Source organism: Marmota flaviventris, chromosome 14 (genome assembly GCF_047511675.1).
Source record: "Marmota flaviventris isolate mMarFla1 chromosome 14, mMarFla1.hap1, whole genome shotgun sequence".
NCBI lineage: Eukaryota > Metazoa > Chordata > Mammalia > Rodentia > Sciuridae > Marmota > Marmota flaviventris.
Genome location: NC_092511.1, coordinates 21,322,877 through 21,347,080, shown reverse-complemented (window position 1 = coordinate 21,347,080; position 24,204 = coordinate 21,322,877). Strand labels below are relative to the sequence as shown.

General features: G+C 36.5%; 1 protein-coding gene across 2 annotated transcripts in view; it reads right to left on the bottom strand.

Moving 5' to 3' along the window:
* Babam2 (BRISC and BRCA1 A complex member 2) overlaps positions 1–24,204 on the bottom strand; it is a 395,729-nt gene that overhangs the window by 223,492 nt on the left and 148,033 nt on the right. The gene's annotated exons all lie outside the window — the stretch shown is intronic.

Sequence of the window (24,204 nt, the reverse complement as noted above, 5' to 3'; positions counted from 1 at the left end):
CTTCCCAAGATACTGGCACTCTAGACAACAAAGGAAAGGCAGTCTCATAGCATGATATGGCACTCTATTTCCTGGACATTTTCTTTGAGGTGGGATTAAGGGATTGGGAAGGGAGTTTAGGAAAGAAATAGAAGAGATATGGTCAAATAATAAAATGCTAGATATTCTGGGTATTCACAGCCCATGTCAATACTTGTTCTTCAAAACCTAAGACAAGCTAGCCCAAACACACACACACACACACACACACACACACACAATTTACTTTAATCTTTCTTTGAAATTACATTTATTTAGGTTTAAGTTATCTTAAAAAGAACAGCCTTTATTCTCAGAATCTAAGTTCTAGAACCTAATGTGAAATTTTTATGAAATAAACAGTGCCTTTGTATACTACCTCTCTGAAGTCTGTAATCAAGGATAATTATGCTATGGAATAAAAGCCAAAAGTTAACACAACTTTAATAGCATCTTATACATGCTATAAAAATATTTTGAATTCATAAAAGATATAGGAACAAAGAACAGCAGTCCTCTCTTAAAACTTTAGTCCTTAAAGGAAAGAAACTTTTGTTAAATATTCTGTAAGAAGATATTCAAATACAGCAGGTTGGGCTTTGTTGTAACAAACACTCATGTATTTTATAACTAACTAGTCTCTCCTTCCCATTAATTATTAATTATAATTAATTCTATTGTCAATAAGTAGGCAAAGCTTTGGGTAATTTTAGTGTTTGTTTCTAAGACCCAAAGGCTGAAAAGTCTCGTGAAACTCTTAAAATGAAAGACAATACCACCAGAGAGAGCATTTACAGATTTTGGCCTGGTGCAATGGCACATGCCTGTAATCCCAGCAACTCTGGAGGCTGAGGCAGGAGGATCACAAGTTCAAGACTAGTCTTGTCAACTTAGTGAGACCCAGTTTCTAAATAAAAATTTAAAAGTAGCACAGCAGTTGAACATCCCTGGGTTATGTCCCCAGTATCAAATGCATAAGCATGCACACAAAAAATAAATAAATAAGAATATTTATATTTTAAGTCATTTATTCCTATTGCCGATTTTCAATTAATCAAAGAATTTGTCAAGTTGATAAAACCTTGTTGATTACCTAAATTAGGTTCTGATGACACATGCTTAATAGAGCCTAGAGTCCGCCCTTGAAGAGTGCAGAGCACAGATACCTTCGTATGAAACAAACAAAAAAAGTTGAGATGATAAAACTTTTCATTAAAAATTCTAAGTGGCCCAATCAAAGTTCCTCCAGGGAAGGGAGGGGTGGGGAGGGGGCATGGGGGCAGGAAAGATGGTGGAATGAGATGAACATCATTACCTTAGGTACATGTATGACTATACATATGGTGTGATGCTATATCATGTACAACCAGAGAAATAAAAAGTTGGGCTGCAATTGTGTACAATGAATCAAAATGCATTCTGCTATCATATATACCTAATTAAAATAAACAGACTGATTAATTTAAAAAAAAAAAAACACTAAGTGGTCCAGGTGTGGTGGCACATGCCTGTAATCCTAGTGATTACAGGCATGTATCAGAGAAGGCTGAGGCAGGAGGATGGCGAGTTCAAAGCCAGCTTCAGCAACTTAGCAAGGCCCTAAACTACTCAGTGAGACCCTGTCTTTAAATAAAATATAAAAAGGGCTGGGGATGTGTCTCAATGATGGTCAAGCAGCCCTGGTTCAATCCCTGGTACTAATTAATTAATTAATTTAAAAACCAATAAGTGGGCCAAGTGTGGTGATGCACGTCTGTAATCTCAGCAACTAAGGAGACTGAGACAGGAGGATCACAAGTTCGAGACCAGCATCAGCAACTTAGTGAGGCCCTCAGCAACTTAGACACTATCTCAAACTTTAAAAAAATAAAAAGGGCTGAGGATGTGGCTCAGTGGTAAAGCACCCCTGGGTTCAATCCTCAGGACCAAACAAATGCTAAGTGGTCATCTATGATTTAAATGATCTCACACTAAAGGTTAAATTATTGAAACAGAAGTTATTACCACAAAAGTTCTTAATCTAAAATTTTACAAAAGCAGAGATGAAATATTCTACCTCAAAAAATTAATTAAATCTAATAATCTACAATATACAATGTGTACAATATAAAGTAAACCATATAAAAGAAAAATACATGAGATAATGGGGAAGTTCTGAATCTTATTTAATTGAAGTGAAAATAATTCTATTATTGTTTCAGAAATGATTAATTCTAAAAAAACAAAAAATTCAATCCTAATTAGCTGCCTACTTGCAGTGACTTCTGAAGTGTACATAGCAAATACTGTCTACTAAGCATCTGAATATTGGTTAAAATGATTTTCCAAATCACAAACTGTAAAACACAAAGCTTGCACAATAAGCAAAAGCAGGTGATATCCCATAAGATGCAGTACATGTATGTACAAACACACATACACAGTCTTTGTTTTATATTGTCTATAATTTGAAATCTAACCTAACTTTTATTTAATGTGATATAACATTCATTAATGGTAGACTGGAAATAATGCTTGTATGAATATAAACTCAAAACATTTTAGATGTCAATTTTAATGACCCAACTTTTATCCAAAGCGCAAACTCTCTTTCTCTAGTAGAGAATGCCTACAGTACAGTAGCCACTGTTTACTCTAGGGGTGGGGTGCCAAACTAATACAGCTCCATTACAACTTGTTAGGAGCCTGAAGCTCCAGTTAATCTGCATTTTAAAACAAAATAAAACAAAACAATCCTCTAAGCTTTTAAACAGAGCTTTTGTCTAATCTAGATAACTGTGTGTCCTAACATACTCTGCTAGACCCAGGTTTCCTTGTGATCCAGGAAAAGGGCTTTCTTGTCAGAACTTGTATTAGCTGCACTGGGTGCACTCTGTATTAGAAAGGGTTCTGCAGTCCACCTCAGCAGCAGAACTCTTGCCTAGAATGCGTGAAGCCTTGGGTTCCATCGCCAACACCATTAAAAAAGAAAAAGAAAGAAAGAAATATGGAGGCAGGAAGGACAACAATGGACTTAAGACTTTGTAATCTTAAATCTTCAATGTAGATGTGGTCTCAAGGGTCCTTGAACAGGTAAAAATCTGTGGCTAACTCTAGGCACAGGGAGGGGCTCCTTCAAATATTTCCCTCCTTTATTCTGGTCTATATCAAACCTCACATTCTCCACCCCCCACCCAAAATACTGGCAGAAGTATGTACTTCTTTAACTAAATGCATATTTATTTAAATTTATATCTCACATAAGAGCTTGAAAATCTAAACGTACCTAAATCAACAGAGAGAGAGCCTTTGGGTTGTGCTTTATTCCCATAAATACTTCAAGCTTTTATCTTCCCTCACTCCAACTAATACCATGGGGGCAGTAAAAAAAGAAGAGAAAGAGAATATGAAAAAGCTCACAGAATGGGAAATCATCCACTAAGGTTTATCCATAGCATATTATGGCACTATTTCTTTGGTAGGGATTAGGGAAGTAAAAATCCTCCTTTATTCACAAACACATAAATCTATAAAGGGCTAAATCTCAATTTTGTGCTTTTAAGTCATGATCTTAACCCCTTTCTCTCAGAATAAAGGTATTTGGTATCTTTTGAATAAAGAAAGAGTCAATGGTTTTCAACTAGGGGCAATTTTGTCCCCTGGGAGACATCTAACAATGTCTGGGGATATTTTGGTTTTTCACAACTCAAGGGCAGGTAGAGTACAACTAGCATCTTGTGGGTGAGCGCAGGAATGCTGATAAATGTCCCATGAAGCATAGGACAGATCTCTGCAAAATAATAATAATAATAATTAATAATTAAAAAGAAATTTCCTAGCCAAAAATGTTAGTATTGCTGAGGTTAAAAAACCCTGGGGAGAGGAATGGCAATCCACACAACTAAATCCGTGTCTGCTCCAAGTTGTCCACCATCCAACCCCTAAAGGTACCAACAAGTGTATACAGGACTTAAAGCATCACTCATAAACTTAGAAGAAGAAGTATAAACTAATAAAATCTTCCAGGAGTAAAAAAAAATATGTCAATATATATACATATATTTATATATGCTTTTCATACATATAAGCACATCTGTATAAAAACTCCCGGATACTCCTTGACCCAGCAACACCACTTCTGAGACTTCACTATAAATTGGCAATTAAATACATGTGTGTTCATAGCTGTTTACTGCAGTATTCTTTATAAAAGTCCCTCTTCTCCCTTCAAAAAAAAAATTTTTAAATCTGGATATCTAGCACTAGGACCCATTAGTTTAATTATGACATGTTCATTTAATAACATCTAGAATCCTATACAACCTTTTTTATTTTGTTTTGTTTTTTTAAAAGAAGAGGTAGGTCCACAATACACGGTTCACTCAAAGAAGCCAATGAAGAAAATTACCCAGAAAGTTTGAAATGTTAGGTATCATTGTATTAATATGGTCACTTTTATGGGGTAGTATTTCACGGATTGTTCCCTTTCCATTTTATGCACATTTACACATTTTTTTCTTTTTTTACAGTGATCATCTATTTATAAAAAACAGAAAAGTAAACAGGTTAAGGTAAAAAGGTTAAGGGTATACAAAGCATTGAAAATCATCTAGAACAGCCCCTCACTTGAGAGATGAGAAGAGGAGGACTAGAGACACTTCAAGTCCTACCTGATAAGTGGCAGAGCTAGGTCTGCCACAGAGGACTCAACCTCAGTGGTGCAGAAGAAGAAAAACAGAGGGTGGCATTAAAATTTGAACGTGAGCGAGTATTTATAAATAGAATTAAATGATATATGGGATTTGATTCAAAATAATTCATGGGGGCTGGGGTTGTAGCCCAGTGGTATAGTACTTGCCTTGCACATGTGAGGTACTGGGTTTTAATCCTCAGCACCAAATAAAAATAAATAAAGATATGGTATCCATCTACAACTAAAAAAATATTTTAAAAAGATAATAATCCATAGGCATGGGAGAGAGGAAGGAGAGGACATGGCTGAAAGGGAATAGCATTTTGATAATTACTGAAACTAGATAACAGGTTACATTATGGTATCATTCAAATTTTTCTATAATAAAAGTTTCTTAAGCCTGTTGAAATAAGTATTTCCTAGCTCTGCACTACAAAAAGACATAGATAAAACTAAAATCAAATTAGGAGCAATGAGCATTCCAAAAGCCTAGACTGGGAGAGTAAAATATTTCCCATTAAAAGGAAGCCAGGATTTTCAGGGGCAATAGCTGGCTTCTGATTTGGGTCAGGAAATACGCAAGATGAGTTTCAAACATCTTGTAATCCCAGATATCAAAGTCTCCTGGCGTCATGTCAAAAGGACTCAGGAGCCAACTTCAAGAGGCCACAGTTGGCCAAAGATGAAGCGATCTTAATTTAAATAGGGGTAGGAATTACAATAAATTGAAACCCATCAAACGTATTTAAAGTCATAAGCTCAAGATGAATTTAAATATATAAATAATTAGTCTGCTTTGAAGGATGAAACACCAATTCATTACCTTGAAAACTGAGCAAATACAGGACAGGAGTCAAGCATTCATCCCACCTTTCCTATAGGAACTGCACCACTGTGTAACCAAATAGCAGACAAAGGGGGAACATGTCCTTATAAAATTATTCAAGCTAGTAAATGAAAAGAGAATGATAAAATAGCACATTTTATAGTATCACCATTTGAAACCCTTGGATGAATTAACATATCTACATATTAAGCACTAACAGCTACAAACATCAAAGAAAGAGTGACAACCGCATATTATATGTGTCTGGATAAAAGAACATACCACACCTATAGTGTTGCCAAAGGAACTGAATCCATGTCTTAGGAAGCCCTTCATTCAGCTGCTAATTTGCAACAAATCCATAGGAACATAATGAAATCCAACTGGCAAAATCCAGACTGTAAGAAACTATAAGTAAATAATGTGAGTTTATCAACAAAAACTTGTAAAGAAAAGAAAAGAATAGAGGGGGAAGCCCTGTAGATGAAAAGACATACCCAACTGAAAACAACAGGTAAGACTTTACCCTAGTTGAGGGACACACACTGAGGAAATGAAAACGACCTAGCAGTCAGTGCAGTGTCACTCTTGCGGGAGGAGGAAGGTTCTGATTGGAATAGTGCACACGGAGTCAAGAAAGAACACTTGACTCAGTGACATCTGGGACAGATACTACAATTCTCATTTTATAATTGAGGAAACTGAGGCTTAGGTTGTGGAGTGACTTGTCAAGAATACCCAGCAGGTGGTGGGTGTGCAGGTCAGACGCTGACTATAAGCATGAACTCTTACCCAGGGCTTCACTGAAATTTCACATCTTTTTTTTTTTTTTTTTTTTTTGGTATAGCTTATAAAAACCTAAGTGCACAAGTCTTGAGTATAACTTCTCTACTTGAGACGAACTTTACATATGAAACATTTTTTGTTCTCAAGGTTTTAAGTGTCCATATAAAGAGATGAATGTGTGACCTCCTTAGGAAAACATCTTTCAGTGCAAAGCCTAGTTGCTGACAATCTAAGATTAAAAAGAAAAGGACTTTAAGGACTGCAGTAGTAAGTGGGCTTTTCCTGGAGTTGGAGATAGGACAATCAAGAATGATGCTCCTTTTCTGCTGAACAAAATGGAAACTTCCCTGTTTTTTTTTTTTTTTTTTTAAGCTAAGATTCAGGCCACTGGAGGTAGGCAATGACAAGGAGCTTCTCTCAAAGAAAAAGAGAATAAAACTTAATGGGGACAGCTCCCACAGCACCCCAGAGCAGGCAGAAATAGACCCTAGAAAGCTCTTATACAAATTTAAAATTTTCTTGGAGGAGTAAGGAAAATTAGAATGAAAAAAAAAAAAAACTTGATTATATTAAGTTTAATGAAGCTATCTGGTACTGTATCTAAGGGTGCATTTAACGCATAAGTATATCCCATGTAACATTTAAGCTTGGATTTGTTGTGTAAATCATAGTAATTAGTAAATATCTGCCATTACTTCAGAATTAATTTTTATAACAATCATAGTCACAGGAATGATAACAGATACACTTGTGGTAGTCATTAGACTAACCAGTTACATGTATTAACTCATTTAGCAAGCCCTCTCAGAAGTAGGTAGTGATGGCCTCATTTTGTTTCAGACAAGAAAGCCAAGGCATGCAACTTGAAAGCAACAGCGCTGGAATACTGACTTCCTGTGTGTCTGCACTTATCCACTGTTTGCAGTTACTTAACAGCCAACCTTCCTGTTGGCCAATCCTGCTCTAAATGAATACCACAATTCCCATGGTGGAGGGACAGACTTGATGGCATTTAGGAGGAATTAAGAGTTCTCTAGAGAAAATGCCTATCTGAATAGGTTCCATTCCAGGGAAGAAAATGTTAAAAGTGGGCTTGAACTGTATGCTTAACTTCTGTAACTTTCCAAAGAGATCTGGAAATACAACCAGATAGGATTTGATCTGTCAACTAGAGATTTCTCTGGTAGAATGCCTGATACACAGTGGGTACTCAATAAATATTGAATAAAAGTGAAAATAAATATATGAGATGACAATTACAGAACATTCAGATATACTGCATAATCCACCTAATACCAAGAAAGTTAATCAGGTGTTCTCTAGTGGCCTCTTTGTTTTTAAGTAGTCATTAAAAAACTTAAAGGGGATAAAAAGAGAGATTCCTGCAGAGGAAGAGAATAAGCTCTATGAGTATATGTAAGGACAAGACCAATGAAGGGGACACAAGACATGTGGAACTTCCTCATGGGGACATGGTTAGCTGCCTTCATTTTCAGTTTACTAAGAGTCTCTTCTATCCTGAAAGGGGAGACTGGAATTAAGATGTAACCCTTTGTCACTCTCTCAAACACACATACTCTGCATTAAAACATCCTCTGAAATAAAAGTGGAAAAAAAAATTTAGAGCAGAAGTTTTCTAAATTCATGTACTCATTTTTTTAGTTTTTATCAACCCAGTTATTCTGAGTTGCTATTCACTAAAAACTATAAGATATGTCAGTGTCGGGGCCATATGTTGAAAGTCAACGGGATTCTTTTTCTTCTAGCATTCTCTATCTTTCATTGGCAGGTTTTCTTGGTAAGATCTGTCATCTGGCAGAGCTCATTCTGCACAGTTGATGATCTTCCATAGGTTATGTTTGCAGGCTGAATCATAATCTTTTGTAGTCATAATCTGCTAAAATTCTCATCACACTCATACAATATTTAAAACATTTTGTTTTTTCAAAATGTAATGTAAGTTTTTCACCATATTCACAATTAAACCAATATCTGATCTTGGCAGAATCTTTAATTACGGGGTAGGAGTAATCAGGTTTTAGAACTTGAAATCCCAAATCTACCATAAAGTTGTACATGTAGCATTTTATATATTCTTAATAAAGGTCGTCTGCATCAGCTAAAGGAGTTCACAAAGAGAAAAGTTACATTGCGTGACTTAGTTCTGATTTATGGCTGAGATTGTTAGAACTTGCATTTTGTGCCCTTGTTACACATGTTCACTGTAAATATTGCATAAGAAGATTGGAATGCAATAGCCATAAAAATAATTGCAGGGTATTACCTAATCAGAAGTCTGCTTCTGTTCTTTATTAGGTTAGTCTCATCATACCAAGCAAAATATATGTGCTGAATAAAAACAGAATGGTTTCTAGAATTATATTTCCTTTTATTTTTCTTTTAGATTCAAGATTTTAATTGCTATAATTGTGAATCAAAATGTTTCTTTAGGAAAAAAAAAGAAACCATAGAAAAAGGTCCACTCAACTATATTATCATTAAATCATTTTATATGTACATATATATGTAAACACACATACACACACACACACACACACGATGTTTTTTTCTTAAAAGAAAATCCTTAATGAGTATATTCAGTCAGTCCTGTTTCTGAAGGTTCTGCATGTAAAAATTCAATCTAACTAATCAAGAATTGAAAATACTCTAAAAAAAAAAAGAAGGAAAAGAAAAATACTCTACCTGAACTGAACACGTAGACTTTTTCCTGTAAATTCCTTATACAATTTAACAATTATCTGTGTAACATTTACATAATAGTAGGAATTATAATTAATCTAGAGACAATTCAAAGTATACAAGAGTATATGAATAAGATATGCAAATAATATATCATTTTACATAAGGGACTTGAGTATATGCATATTTTGGTATTTGTGGGGCTCCTGCAACCAATCCCTGAGGATACTAAGGGATGACTGTCTTGTCTGTGTAAAGGGCACTGTGCTTGAATCCAAGGAAGCCCAGAGGTGAATTAGACCCATTCTACCACAAGGAGCGTCAACAAACGCCCGTCCTTCCTTTCCACTGGACTGCACCAGTCTATCACTTCACTCCTGGCCCTTTACAGTCTCTTTTAACCTATGCTCCTTCCCTCCATGCAGCCTCCCCAGTGACATCTTAATGTTCCACTCTGTATCTTGCCTGTTTTAAAACCTTAAATGACCTTTTAAAGTTCAAACCCTTCAATCCACCATTTTACACTCAATCATCTCATTTTTCCTTGATCAGAATTCAAGGTCACCTACCCCTAGGACTTTCTTAGAGGTAGATGAATAAAGGGAATATGAGAGTACATGGCTCAGACACAGATCATAAAAGGCACTGCAGCTTCCTCCTTGCTCCATCTTTGATTGCTTATTCTGGAGGAAGTCAAGTGCCATGTTGTGAAGACAGACAATCAGCCTACAGTGGGGTCCATGTGATGAGGGATCGAACCTTTCTGCCAACATCCATGTGGGTAAGACATCTTGGAAGTGGGTCCACTCACCCTTTAAACCTTCAGGTGACTGACTATAGACCCTGACAACATCCTGACTGTAACTACATGAGAGGCTGAGCTGGAACCTCCAAGCTAAATGAATCTTGAATACATAACACAGAAAATTCCAGAATGTTGACTGTTTTAAGTCACTAAGCTTTGGACTAATTTATTATGCAGCAATCAATAACTAATATACTACCTAACAATAAATGTCTACCAAGGCTTAGTAATGGCTTCAGAAAGAATAAGTAGACTTTTAACTTGTGGTATTATTGGTATGACTACTAATCAAGTAAGGATATAGACCACATTTATCTTGAGGATCCAGTACAGCTCCTGACTCACAGAGCAATTCAATAAATACTGCTGAAGGGATGAGTGGATTCCTTTCAAAGGATGATTGAAGGAGATTTTCTCACAATAATATAGATTCCATGGCCCTGAGTTTCTAGGTAAAAGGCAAAAATAGAACAAATGAAGAGAACATATAATTCCTTGGTACCCTCTACATCTGTTTCCTTTTAAAATTACCTTTTTGTTGCAAAAAACACAAAACATATCTATAGCTTAGTAAATCAGTAAAAAACAAAGACCACTGAGAAGAATTACCCTGGGCAAGAAGTAGAACTTTTGCTAGCTACCCCACAGTCTCTCAAGCCGTGTGTGAACGTGGAGATGTAGTTTCCTTTCCCTCATCTTAGAAAGGAAAGAAGCAGATTATTTGTGCTCAGAAAAATAGAGGGGAGATGAAAGAAGAACCAGACCAAAGGAGTAGCTCTTGTCACAGCCACAATCTCATTGGTAGAGTTTCTATGACACTGAAATTTGACTGCCAGTTTATAATACCTATGGGCGAAAAGCTAGAGTTGTATGAAGATACGACAAATAGGAAGACTCAGTGTAAACCTAGTTATCTTAAAAAAATAATACATGGCATAAAAGAGGCAGTGATGGAATTTTCAAGTGAGAAATTGTGACAGTGGCAGCAGGTTCAGACCTCACACTTATAAACAAGCCAGCATTTTTGCTTTGTAGATTTTAATTTTGCACAGCTTTGTTACACTGCAAACTAAAATTAAACTGCCTTAATTTGTTATGCTATTGTTTAATAATGAAACTTTTGATAGTGTGCTAATGAGGCAAATAAATTAAGTTGAACTCTTAGCTGCATACCAGCAAGTATAAATTGTTTTACTGCAATTATAGGTCGCCTGGGTGCCCTAGCATGAAAGCTCAGCCTCCTTTGTGTTAATTCTCAAGGATATGGATCTATGACACCTTTCTAAAATGGATCGACTATAAACTCAAAATTAGAATTTTGGAATCATTCAAAAGGAGGATTCTGAACAATGGAAAACAATAGCCTTCTGTCGATATCCAGCTTACTGCACCTTCAGTCATGGCAACTATTGGACTGAATCATTCTGAAATTGTTTGAAGACTTGCTTAATTTTATTCAGATTGGAATACAGATCTTATGCAGGCTTAACAATTCTCATAAGTCTCATTCTTTAATGACGTCATTGTTTAGAGGTGCTAGTAAAGTTCCCTGGATGGGCTATATTTTTAATGAAACGGGGTTGGATTACTCCATTTTGTCTATGATAGCATGCATGTGATCACAAGAAGTGTGATACTGAACTAGGTTCCAGTCACTGCCAAGTGACTTGCTGAAGTTACTCTTTAAGAAATGTTAACAGGACGAGTACTGAGACTCCACCAAAAAGTTCCTACCATAAAACAAACATTTTCACAATTTCATTAAATCAGAGGCTAAAAGAACTACATCAGGCACCAAACATGTAACTATGTTAGGTATTGATTTCATGTTTCATAGAAAGAAAAGGCCTGCTCCTCAAGTAGCTTCCAGGATAATCTATGGTGGCAGAGTGAGAGTGGACTGAAAGAGACCAGGCTGCCACACACTGGCTGCCATACACAGGGTAATTCGGGGTAACCAACCTACTTCATTTCCCTCAGTTTAAGTTTCTTCATCTTAAAAAAATGGGGATAACAATGTCTTACTGTATGAGTCAAGATTTTTCTGATTATAATGGATAGAAACCCAACTCATACTCATGCAAAAAAAAAAAAAAGTGGTATTTATTAGAAACCTATGAAAGAGGCTCAAAGACTCCAAAGAAAAGCTTGGTTATAGAAGCTTGAGCCAAATTAGCTCCTCAGACCTCAAGAACTGAAACCAAAAACCTCACCACTGACAGAACTAACTCACTCACTCTCTCTCTCTCTCTCTCTCTCTCTCTCTCTCTCTCTCTCTCTCTCTTACTCAATCTTCATCTCTCATCTTTGCCTCTTTGTCCAAGTCAATTTCCTTTATCCCACTACACAGAGCTGCAGTGTCCAGCATGGATGCCACTAAGCAAATGTGACCACTGAGCATTTTGTAATGTGACTCCTCTGAATCAAGAGGTAATAAAGGATAAAATTCAAGATTTCAAAGACTTGGCACTATATATGTCTATATACAAATATATAAATTTTATTTTGATTACATGTTTAAATAATATGGTATATTTTATATATTTATTTATACATATTAACATTTTATAATATTTTAAACATAATAGGTTAAGAAAGACAGTATTAAAACTAATTTCACTTGTTCTTTTAATGTGTTTACTAGAAAATGTTCAATTATATATGTGGCTTACATGATTCCACTAGACAGTGTGTCTACAGGCTTTTCCCACATGAGGAGGAACACGGCTGCCTGCTGTCCTGGACTCAACTCTTCCAGCTTATAAATGTCACAGCAAAGGAAAAGACTTTCCCTTACTATTTCAGTTTCCAAATGTCCTAAGAAGGACTCTGACTAGGGAAGCTTGGATCATGTAATTCAGTTCTTAGATTAATCCCCACTACGCAGGAGAACTGTGATGAATGGTCCCACCAAAATCAAGTAGATGGTGTTTTAGTCAGCTTTTTCACTGCTGTGACTAAAAGTTCTGACCAGAGCAATTGAAGAGGAGGAAAAATTTATGTAGGCGCTCACGGTTTCAGAGATTTTGGTCCACAGGCAGCAGGCTCCATTCCTCAGGGCTTGAGGTGAGGCAGAACATCATGGCGGAAGAGTGTGGTAGACAAAAGCAGCTCGCATGATGATCAGAGAGCAGAGAGAGAGACTCCACTGGCCAGATTCAAAATATATACTCCAAAGCCACAACTCCAATGCCCCCTCCTCCAGCCACACCCTCCCCACCTTTAGTTAACACTCAGTTAATCCCCTGGGGGGTTTTAATTCACTAATTGGGTTAAGGCTTCTCATAACCTAATCATTTCTCCTGTGAACCTTCTTGCATTGTCTCACATGTGAGCTTTGGTGGGGACACCTCAAATCTAAACTATAACAGATGGAGTAGGGAAAAGAACATGGGATACTATTTTTAGAAGAACAGGAAGAGAGATGCTAGGCCAACAAACACTACAAACATCTACTGTGCCACTTCCTAGGGATATGTACCATAGTCCTCTCTAACAATGACAAGATTCTTATCAAAGTCCTTCTGGAAATGCTACCAGTGACATTAAGCCTTACATTCCTTGAATAAGTAGCTGGTTGTGAGTCATGACACAGAATAGCAGATATCAGAAGCCCAAGGGACAAGCAGTTCACATTTCTACACTTTCGTGTTCATCAAATGTGACTAAATGGATGATACTGTCGCTAAATCCTTGATGCTAGTAGTTTATGAGTAGGATTGATTTCCAAGAGCAATTTATGAAGATACCAGCTCTACTCTTGTTGATAAGAGCTGACAATATTACAACTTTTAAGTATTGGTTTAGCATTATTATTATTTAGCATGTAACAATCCTGGAAACGTTTAGGTTTGGCTCTGAGCCCACAGGGAAATATAAGCTACAATGTCCACAGAGTGATTCTCAAACTTTTTTTTCTCCTTTTCACAAGTATTGAACTCTTCAAAGAACTTTCATTTGTGTCAACTCTGTTGCTATTTACTGTGTTCAAAATTAAAACATATTTTTAAAATAACAGCTTTTTGAGGTTTTATTATGTTTTCTTCTAGAAGTTTTGTGGTTTTAGGCTTCACATTTAGGTCTATGATGGGTTCTGTTAATTTTACAAAGGTATAGACTGAAGTTGTTTTTGTTGTTATTATTATTATTATTATTGGTAGATATCTAATTGTTCCAGCACCATTTGTTGAAAAGATTATCCTTTCTCCTCTGAATTGCCTTTGCACTTTTATATATATATATAAAAAAATCCGTCATCCATATATGTGTGGGTCCATTTCTGGATACTCTATTGGATTCCAGTGATCTAGACTGATATTTTTTTGGTTTTTTTAGACCATTAACACACTGTCTTGGTTACTGGACTTGTTTAATAAGCCCTGAAATCAGTGTGTTCTCCAGTTTTTCACTTCTTTTCCAAGGTTGTTTCTAGCAATTCCAGATCTTTGGTATTTCAAACTGAATTTCAGAATCAGATTGTCTATTTCTACGAAAAAGCCTGCTCAGATTTTGACTTGCTAGGATTGTGTCAGATCCATATGCCAATTTAGAAAGAACATCTTACAATCTTGAGTCTTCAGACATATGAATATGATATATCTGTTTAGATCTCTTAGTTTCTCTCAACAACGTTTTGAAGTTTTTCGCATAAAAGTAACATGATAAAACCAGTTACAAGGAAAGACTGAAACTGCTGAGTTATGGAAAAAAATAGAGGGACATGGTCATCTGAAGTTACAGTGGGGAAGCAGATTCTGGACAATATGATGATACCATAAAGGACAGCTTTGGCTCACTGTCTTGTGTTTGTTTCTTTTCCACCAAGATAAGGAAAAAAAGGTGCAATAAATACTTAGTTACAGGGCATATGGCAAACTGAGCCAAGCATGAGGATATGGGGTGAATGGGCACTGTGCAATACAATGTACCCCCACAGCTTTCTGTGTCATTCATATTAGTGTACTTTGCATCCAGCTGCTATTATGCAATAGTCAAAATACTGATGTGCTAAAAGATCAACTATAAACTATGACAAGTTTTGCATTTTACTGACATACTTCTATTTATCAATTACATATGGACTAATTTGTATGTGATTCATTACTGAAGCATGCTCTATGACAGAATAGAGTACACTTGAAAAACTACCACTACATGGGGACAGAGTAACAGAATAGTCAATTGATAATCATTTGAGATAGATACATTCTAAAACTGAAATTTTAGAAACGAAAACACAAGCACATCACAAAAATAAACTGTAAAACAAGAAAAGAAGAACAAAAGGAGAAAGTTCACAGAGCTGCCTGTGACTGCTCTTCATCTCAGGAAAACTGTAGAATTATTCTAAGTGACATCTGGGTATCTGAGACAAGTAAAAGTTTGAACTTTGAATTCTAGATGGAGGAAATCAGGAGAGAGGAAAAGTGAAGTAGTAAATTTAAAAGTATCTTAATTTTAATTAAATTCTTTCTTTCTAGTCCAGAATAAATTCAATGCTTGAAATAAAATTAAATTACTTGGTAATATTGAAATCTTTTCTACTCCACATCTACTCTAAGTTCAGAAGTTGCATTCATGAGCTTCTTCACACTAAAATAAAATATCTTAAAAAATCAACTTAAAAACAGAAAAGATTAATTCTGGCTTTCAGTTCAGGTTTATTCAAGTCCATGATCAACTGGCCCCTTGGTTTGGGCCTGTGGCAAGGCAGCACACCATGGTGGAAGCATGTGGCAGAGTAAAACCGCTCACCTCACTGACATGAAACAAAGAGAGGACAAGGAAAGGACAAGGGTCACAAAATCCCCTTAAAGAGAACAACCCCAATGACCTAAAGACCTACCGACACTAGGTCCCTCCTCTTAAAGATTCCACTACCTCTCAATAGTGCTACCCTGGTGACCAAATCTTTAACACCTAGGTCTCTGGGACACATTCAGGATCCAAACTATAACAAAAGTAAATTAAGTACTATCATATTTGTTATCTCATGGACATGCCCAACCATCCTGTGTGGTGTGCCTAGCTGTCTTAGATCTGATTATTATAATTGTATAAATTTATAAATAGCCTAGTTAAATGGAACAGTCTATAAACAATAGGAAGTTATTTCTTACATTTCTAGAAGTTGAGAAGTCCATGATCAAGGCACCCTCAGATTTGGTGTTCCATTCACAGATAGTGTCTTCACATGGTAGAAGGGCTAGCCAGCTCTATGTGGTCTCTTTTTATATAGGCAATAATCTCATTCATGAGGATTCCACTTTCATGACTTGATCACCTCCCAAAAGGCTCCACCTAATACTGCTGCCTTCGGGGTTGGGATTTCAGCATGTGAATTTGGGGTGGGGGGACACAAAATTTCATACCACAGCAATAGCTGACTTTATTTTAACCGTTGGGGAAACTAAGATATGAAAAAGAAATGAGTAAATTATATCATGTTAACAAATTATTTAAAAGTAAGAAGGTAAAGAGAATAAAGGGAGGGAGGAAAGAAGGAAAGGAAGAAAGGGAAGAAGAAAGGAGGGAGGAAGATTTCAACAGCGTTGAAGGTGCTAGTAAAATATTTTTTAAAATACTATTATAGTTTGGATCTTAAGAGTCCCCCCAAGGTTGACCACCAGCCTGCGGCACTATTGGGAGGCAGTAAGACCTTTAGGAGGTGGGGTCTAACGAAATTAGGATATTAGGTCACTGGTGGCCTGACATTGAAGGGGACATTTAGACTAAGGCCTTGTTATAGTTGGGATGTGAGGTGTCCCCCAAAAGAAGGAATGATTGGGTTACAGATTTAACTTAATCATTGAATTAATAACTGGATGAACTAGAGACAGATGGGGTGTGGCTTTGGAGTACATATTTTCTATCTCAAGAGTAGAGATTCTCCACCACCCCCCTCTGTTTCCTGATCATGATGTGAACTGCTTCCCTCTGCCATGATGTTCTGCCTCACCTTGAGTCCCGAGGAATGGAGCCTGATGTCTGTGGATTGAGACCTCTGAAACCATGAGCCCTCAAACAAACCTTTCCTCCTCTACAGTTGTTCTCGTAGGGTCCTTTAGTTGCAGCAGTGAAAAAGCTGACTAAACCAGGTCCCTTCTTTTCTTTCTCTCTCTGCTTCCTGGCATCATATGGTGAGCAGCCTCCTCTGCCACACACTCCTGACATGATGCACTATGCTGCCACAGGCTCAAAGCAACCTGGGCAAGTGGCAAAGGACTCAAACTATGAGCCAAAATAAACTTTCCTCCCTATAAACTGATCATCTCGGATATTTCATCACTGTGATGGAAAGCTAACACAGAGCCGTGGTAAAAAACCACTCAAAGAACCAAATCCTTTTACTTATCTATGAGGCACCAGGTGCCTTTATGAAGAAATATGCCCTTCCATAATCCGTAAAGGGATCAGCAAACTATTGCCCTTATAATCCAGTCCAATGCCTGCTTCTGAAAATAAAGTTTTATTGGAACCCAGCCACACTCTTCCATTTACATATTGTCTGTAGCTGCTGTCGTGCTATGACAGCAGAGCTGAATAGTTATGACAGAGACCATATGGCACAGCAGCCAAAATTTTACTATCATGCCCTTTAGAGAAGCTTGCTGGCCCCTCAGCCAGAGAGAACTGCTCTCTAAACCCTGCTTCTCTTTCTGGAAAAGGAGGTGGGACAAGGACAACTAACTGAAGGTCATGGGTCCCCTCCTTGATGCAGGAACAGAGGACATTTCCCCACTCAGTAAATGCTCAAACCATGTCACATGCAAATTTTGGGTCAGATTTAGTAATGATAAATCAGGCTTATTTCAGGAATAAATGCAACCCAACTTTTCTAGAACATATTTCTAGGTGTACATTCCTACTTTTTTTAAAAGCATGTCTATTCCTATTTGATTAGGCAGAAACTATTCCTTTAAAATAAGATAATGAGGGTGCCCCAGGAATCTCTTATGCTTTTTCAAGTTCCAGACAACTGCTTTGCTTTAAAGACAGATTGCACAAGAGTGACTTAAAGCAGTCTTTCGTCCTAAAAGCTGCTTATTAATCATGACTTTACTGGATCCCAAAACAATTGTCTCAACTAAAAGACCTCAAATTCGGAGGGATCATTTAATGTGTGGTAAAGAGACAAATCTCTGTGAGGTCAGCCTTTGAATTTACACTCATTTGTGAGGATCAGAGGGTATTTTATGTTTTCTATCTCCTGCTTGCTGAGAAATAATTATAATCAACACTTATCACCTGAAGAAGCTTGTTGATTTTAAATAAAAGGGAATATTTTGGGGAAACCACCAATTTCCTTCCTAGGAAATAGGTGAAACCAAATGGACTTCCAAACAATTCTAAATTAAGAAGGACAATGCAATGATAACTCCCCAGAAAAAGTTCTAGGGCCTCCTCCTTAATGTAAAAAATATGCAAAATCCTCCAGTGATCATAAGGGAAGGTGAGAAGAATGAGAAATTTCTAAACTCCCAATTTACTAAAACTCAATCATTGATGAGAAGTCACAAAACGTGACTATCACTCACACACTTTAAGACACCAATGTCATTACCTAGCTTTACTAACTATATGAAAGAATGATAGCACCACTTGAAATAGAAGTAGCCCAGTGACATTTCTTTAAACTCTCCAAAGGAAGAACATCAATAAGATTATTATGTTCAAGAATATTGTGAATTTAAACAAACTCATTTAAAAAAAACGTATAATTATTTGGGATAGTATATCTATCTGAAACTATCATTTCAGTTCTTTCTTCTAGACAATTTCACTTGATCATTTCAGCTCTTTAAGTTTCTTTTCCTTTCCCATAATACTTTTTGTTAAATACCTACTGATATTTTAATAATCAGTTACAAGTTTATTAATACCAATAATCTGGCCTCTATCCTGCCCATTCTTCTGAGAGTGTTCTCTCTACTCTCACTCTCAAATGTTCTTGGTTCATTCAATGGCATCTGGCCATTCCCTTCTCTATGAATATTCTATTCTATTCTATTTATTTATTTATTTATTTATTTATTTATTTTTAGTTGTAGTTGAATGCAATATCTTTATTTTATTTATTTATTTTAGGTGGTGCTGAGGATCGAACCAGGGCCTCACACATGCTAGGTAAGCACTCTACCGCTGAGCCACAACCCCAGCCCTCTATGAATATTTTTAAAACTCTGGCTTATACAACTCTGGGCTCATGTTGACCTTCTGCCTCTATGACAGTTCTCTTCCACTGGATCTTCCAGGTTCAGGCTTTAGCTTCCCATAGGTGTATGCTGAACCTCCTCCTTCAGGAGGCTCACTTTGGTTTTATTATCTCTCTTTTTCATTCTGACCTCTTAGTGCTCCTCCCCCTCCTTGCTGCAAATAACTCAAACTAGATATTAAGTCAAAAGTTTCAAATAAACACAGTCTTGGGCGAGAAATTTAAACTACTTTTAATGTGTGGTTTGGGGCTCTCTATTCTTATGTCAATTAAATAAATTCTCTAAGAAAAGATTTTTTTTAATGGGGGCTTCAAAGCAGGGGGGAAGAGCATAAGCAAAGCAGTACCTCTGGAAATCATGCAGCACTGGCAGGATAGTGAGTATGGCTGCCTGCTCCTGTGTCTGATTCTGCCCTACATGGGAGGCAGGCTTCAAAGGAGCATTCAACTGGTTTCAAGAGAAGATTAAAATAGACTACTCCAATACTGTAGGGAGCCTGGACATGGGAGAGAATGAATCCAAGAAAACAAAATAGGAAGTAATTACCCTGATAATCCCAGCATAAGGGAATGAAAACTACCTGCCTAAGAAGTCTGAATTATCTCCTACCATTCAAGACCTTTACAATTTTATCTTTCCAGTTTTATCCCTCATTAGTCTCTTGTGAGAAATTTCTCTTGCATTCTAGATTACTACACAGTGTCCAAATTAAATACATCCAACAGTCCCACCACTGGCTGCATCATCACCCACACTTGAGCCGTCCCCTTACCCCTTCCAGCTTCAAAAAGCCACACTGTTCACAGGTCAAGCTTATGCCCAAACTTGGTCCTACATCTCCTTCACCATTCTAATGCATTTTTATTTTTTTAAAAACCTGCTGTACATGTAGCATTCAAGTTAGTACTTAACTATTTTCTAATTAATGTTTGTTAGCTTACCAAATATCTTAAAAGATATTTGACAATAATGATTAAGCTTAAAATTTCTTTTTGTGTGTGTGGTTGTTTGGTTTGTCTAATCCTAGTGTCAGTTTGAGTCAAAATCAACACTTAAGTGTCCTGCATAGTACTGCACACAGAAAACAAACCCTGCCCATTTAAGGGACTCTGCTACAGTTACTGCAAGCAGCACAGGACACTGTGGGGCTCAGGATATTGAGTAAAACCCTAGTTCAAGGTCCTCCTCCTTTCATCTGCTGTGTCATTCATAGTGAGATCCCCCTTATTGTCATACTGAATATATAAGTCAAGGAAAGGGCAGAAGTGCCTTTTGCTGCCCAGCTGGTTATCAGAGTGTAAGGCTTCAGAGCAAGGGTCACAAACACACAGAGGTGCTCCGTTTAGCCCATAAAATGTTTTAAAAAAATATTTATCATTGCCATCACTTAAAAGGCGGCATTTTTCATACTAGAAAAATAAAAACCCCAAGCTTCTGAGTTCCTTATAATAACATCTGCAGATCTGGCAACGCCAGGCCCATACTCTCACATGGAAAACAATTCTGCAGCTGTACAGCAGCTGCTGCCTCTGGATGCAGCACATACTTGTAAGTTCATTACAGTTCTCACCAAGTCCTACTATATGATATTTATCAAGCCGGCGTGACTCTGTACCTGCCTGGTCCCAGGAGCATTTGCTCTCCTAGGTTTGACTGAAAGCAGACTGACTATAAGTATGTAACCTGCTAGCCAATTTCAGGCTGAAGAGGCTGCTCCTGTATTGACAAGATCATCTCAGCACAGAGGGACCCTCGCATGCCTCCCCAACATCAGTGATGGTGTGAACCAACTAACAACGTGGATGTTCACTATAATTCTCTGCCTGACCTAGTCTCTTCAATGCATCTTGATAATCTGACCTTAACCCTGTTTTCTGCTTCTCCTTGGCAGTATGACTTACATGTGGCACTGATTGCGCCCTGACTGTTCAGTATTGACACAGGGGCTTCAGGAGGATGATTGCCTCACCTCCTGACATAGATGATCTATTTTAGCTTTTTCACCCGAAATTCATTTCTATCAAATGGCATGATTCAGATTCCATGGTGGGACTAAATTTCAGCAAGCATTCCATCGGGATGAACAGGCTCACTATGTCATGTCGAATGGTGCCAATAAGATTACTGCAGAAACCAGAAGTCTAAGTACTCAGTCACAGTAAACTGTTACAGCCCTGCTTCTGGCCTGGTTCAGAGACACTCCAGAACTATTTAGACTACCTAGAAATATGATCATATTTTCTTATCCAACACAGAAAAAGTTACCACTGATTTTTTTGCAAAGTTATGTTTGCCATATCCACCACCAGCAAGAAGTAAATCCTATTTAACCATCCAGTCCAGTGGGATGGAGTAATTTCCCTACATATTTCTGTATGATTCTACTGAAGGGGTTCCTAACTCTAGGATTTTTAACTTTATTATATCCTGTATAAAATTGGCTCATTATTTTGAGAGATACAAACACATTTATGAGTATCATGTTTCTTTCCTCACTAAAATACTAGTTAGTTTCTGAATATTTCTTGTTTAGATAAAATTTTTAGTAGACAAATTAGAACCTTTTATTTAGGTCCCTCACTATGGAGTATGGCTTCCCAGGGGAAAAGGGCTCTTTTTAAATTAGCATTACATTGTTAGGTTCAGTGGTTCTCAGAACAAAAATGAAGATGAGAATATGAATGCCAGTTTTCACCTTAATAAAATTAAAAGGAACCGTTTCTAGTGATTGGCTCTTCTTTAACAGAAACATGGGTATCCATAGGGGATTAGAGAATCCCTCATAGATATACAAATCTACAAGATGCTGAAGTCCCTTATATAAAATAGCACAGTATCTGCAAATAATCTATGCAGACCCTCCAATGTACTTTAAATCATCTCTAGAATTTTGTAAATGCTATGTAAATAATTGGGCTGGGATTGTGACTCAGTGGCAAAGCACTCACACAGCATGTATGAGGCACTGGGTTCGATCCTTAGCACCACATAAAAATAAAATAAAGATGTTGTGTCCACCAAAAACTAAAAAATAAATATTAAAATATTCTCTCTCACTCTCTCTCTCTTTAAAAAAATAAAATAAAAAATAAAAGTCCATCAACAACTTAAAAAATAATTATCATGCTGTATTACTTAGGAAATAACAACCAGGGGGGGAAAAAGGCCTGTTCATGTTAGTAGAGACACAATTCTTTTATTTCCAAATAACTTGTCATCTGTGGTTAGCTAAATGTACAGATACAGAATCCATTAATGCAGAACCCATGAATACGGAGGGCCAACTGCATATAATTATAAAATAATCTTTCTTTGGTTCAATACTGTAATGAATACTTACACTTTAATGATTTCGGTAATCTCCCTTTTATTCTGTGGATCATGTTTTCTCCCCAACAAAGAGACCAGTTGAAAAGTTCAAGGGTATGTAACTGAGCCAAAGTGGTACAGACATGGAAAGATTGGTCTATCTTGATCTTTAGACTATGCAACAGTGAGTCTTGTTTCCTGCTCCTTGGACTATGGGAACAGAGGATTTGTACATTTCCCATTTGGTTTACACAAGTTCATGCTGGATTTATACCACCCACAAATAAAGAATCCTAATGAACACAGAAATTTTTTTTTTACTGAGTTTTTATGTAAATGATTTATCTAACCCTTTGACTTAACTCAACCAAGAATAATATTCAGTCTCTGAAGCCAGGCTTCATTTTAAATATATTCACTCTATTCATTTAAAAACCATATATACCTGGAGTATAATATTAGGCAAAATCACATCACTGAATATTTAATGTTTTTTTTTTTCATTCTTACATTCCTGTTAGTAGGTAAAATAGATGTAACTGGTAATCTAAACTTCTGAATAGATGATGGCTTCATCATAGTGAAATGAAAATTCATTGTAGCAAATAAATTGTGAACATAGTCAAAGTCCATGCTATCTCTATATTTAAGAGCTCTGCTTTACCATTTAATTGCTTGGAATGATTAGATGAAACCACACTGATGCTGGTAAAGACTATCCTAACCCTAAGAAGTGGGGAAGCTTATTTTACTTTTGGACTATCAATTCTAGGACAAGTAATTAGGTCAGGAGCATCCAAATGCAAAGTACATGTAAAGCAATTCCTAAGCAGTTGTTGTTGTATTTTTTTAAAGTAAGGGTTTTACTTATTTTGTTGCTTTGGATTATTCAAAAGCTTCTCCTTTTTTGGTACTTGTTTGATTCTCCTTGCATCAACTAAAGATCCAGAAAGACATTAACATTGCAATGATGGCATTTCATCTATAGGAGAAAAATCACTTCATAATAATTCAGGGGAGAAAAAGAATTTATAATTTTGGCATATAGGTTCCAGCTTTCTCTTATCTGACTGACAAGGAAAAAGTAGAGTTTGATATAAAGTTAAAACAGAAAATATGAAATATGATATTAAAGAGAAAAAAGCAGATTACAGGCTAATGCATTTCTTTTTTTTTTTTTTTTTTTTACCTTCAAGAACATGAGCAGAAGCAAAATCAATGTCAAATAAACAGGAAGACTACTCAAATAGAGAAGGACCAACAAATCTAAACAAAGATACTGGAACTGTACATTATGGATTATGATGCTTGTATGAACAATGTACTTGTATAAACTGTTGTATTTGGTTCAAAATGAGCTGAAGTAGACTTTAACTGGAATATATGAAAGAGGTCATTAAATATTTGTTAATGGGATTTCTAAGGAGACTGCTTGCTATTCCAATAGAGCAAAATAATTACTGGAATCAAATTAACTATTCTTGGTAATCACCGATTTAATATGTATATTTCCCAATGTGGAAAGACTGATATAAATTGCTGACCTCCAATGTCACTTGGACTTCACAACCACTGGATACCAAGTGGAAAACCAGTCAACTGGAAACTAAAAATAAAAGTTTAATGAGGCACAAAAATCTCGTGTTTTACTTAAGGGGAAAAAGGGGGAATTTTCTCTCTTCAATGGAATGTATAAAACAGGTTCCCTAGTCTTTTCTATGGTTATAGACTATATTCTACCAAACCATACTTTTAACCATTATTAAGCTTAATAACTGCTTATTTTTTATTGACTACTATAATATGCAGGGAAACTTCTACAAGGATTCTGTCTTCTCACTAGATGATTATAAATGCCATTAGCTCTCTGAAC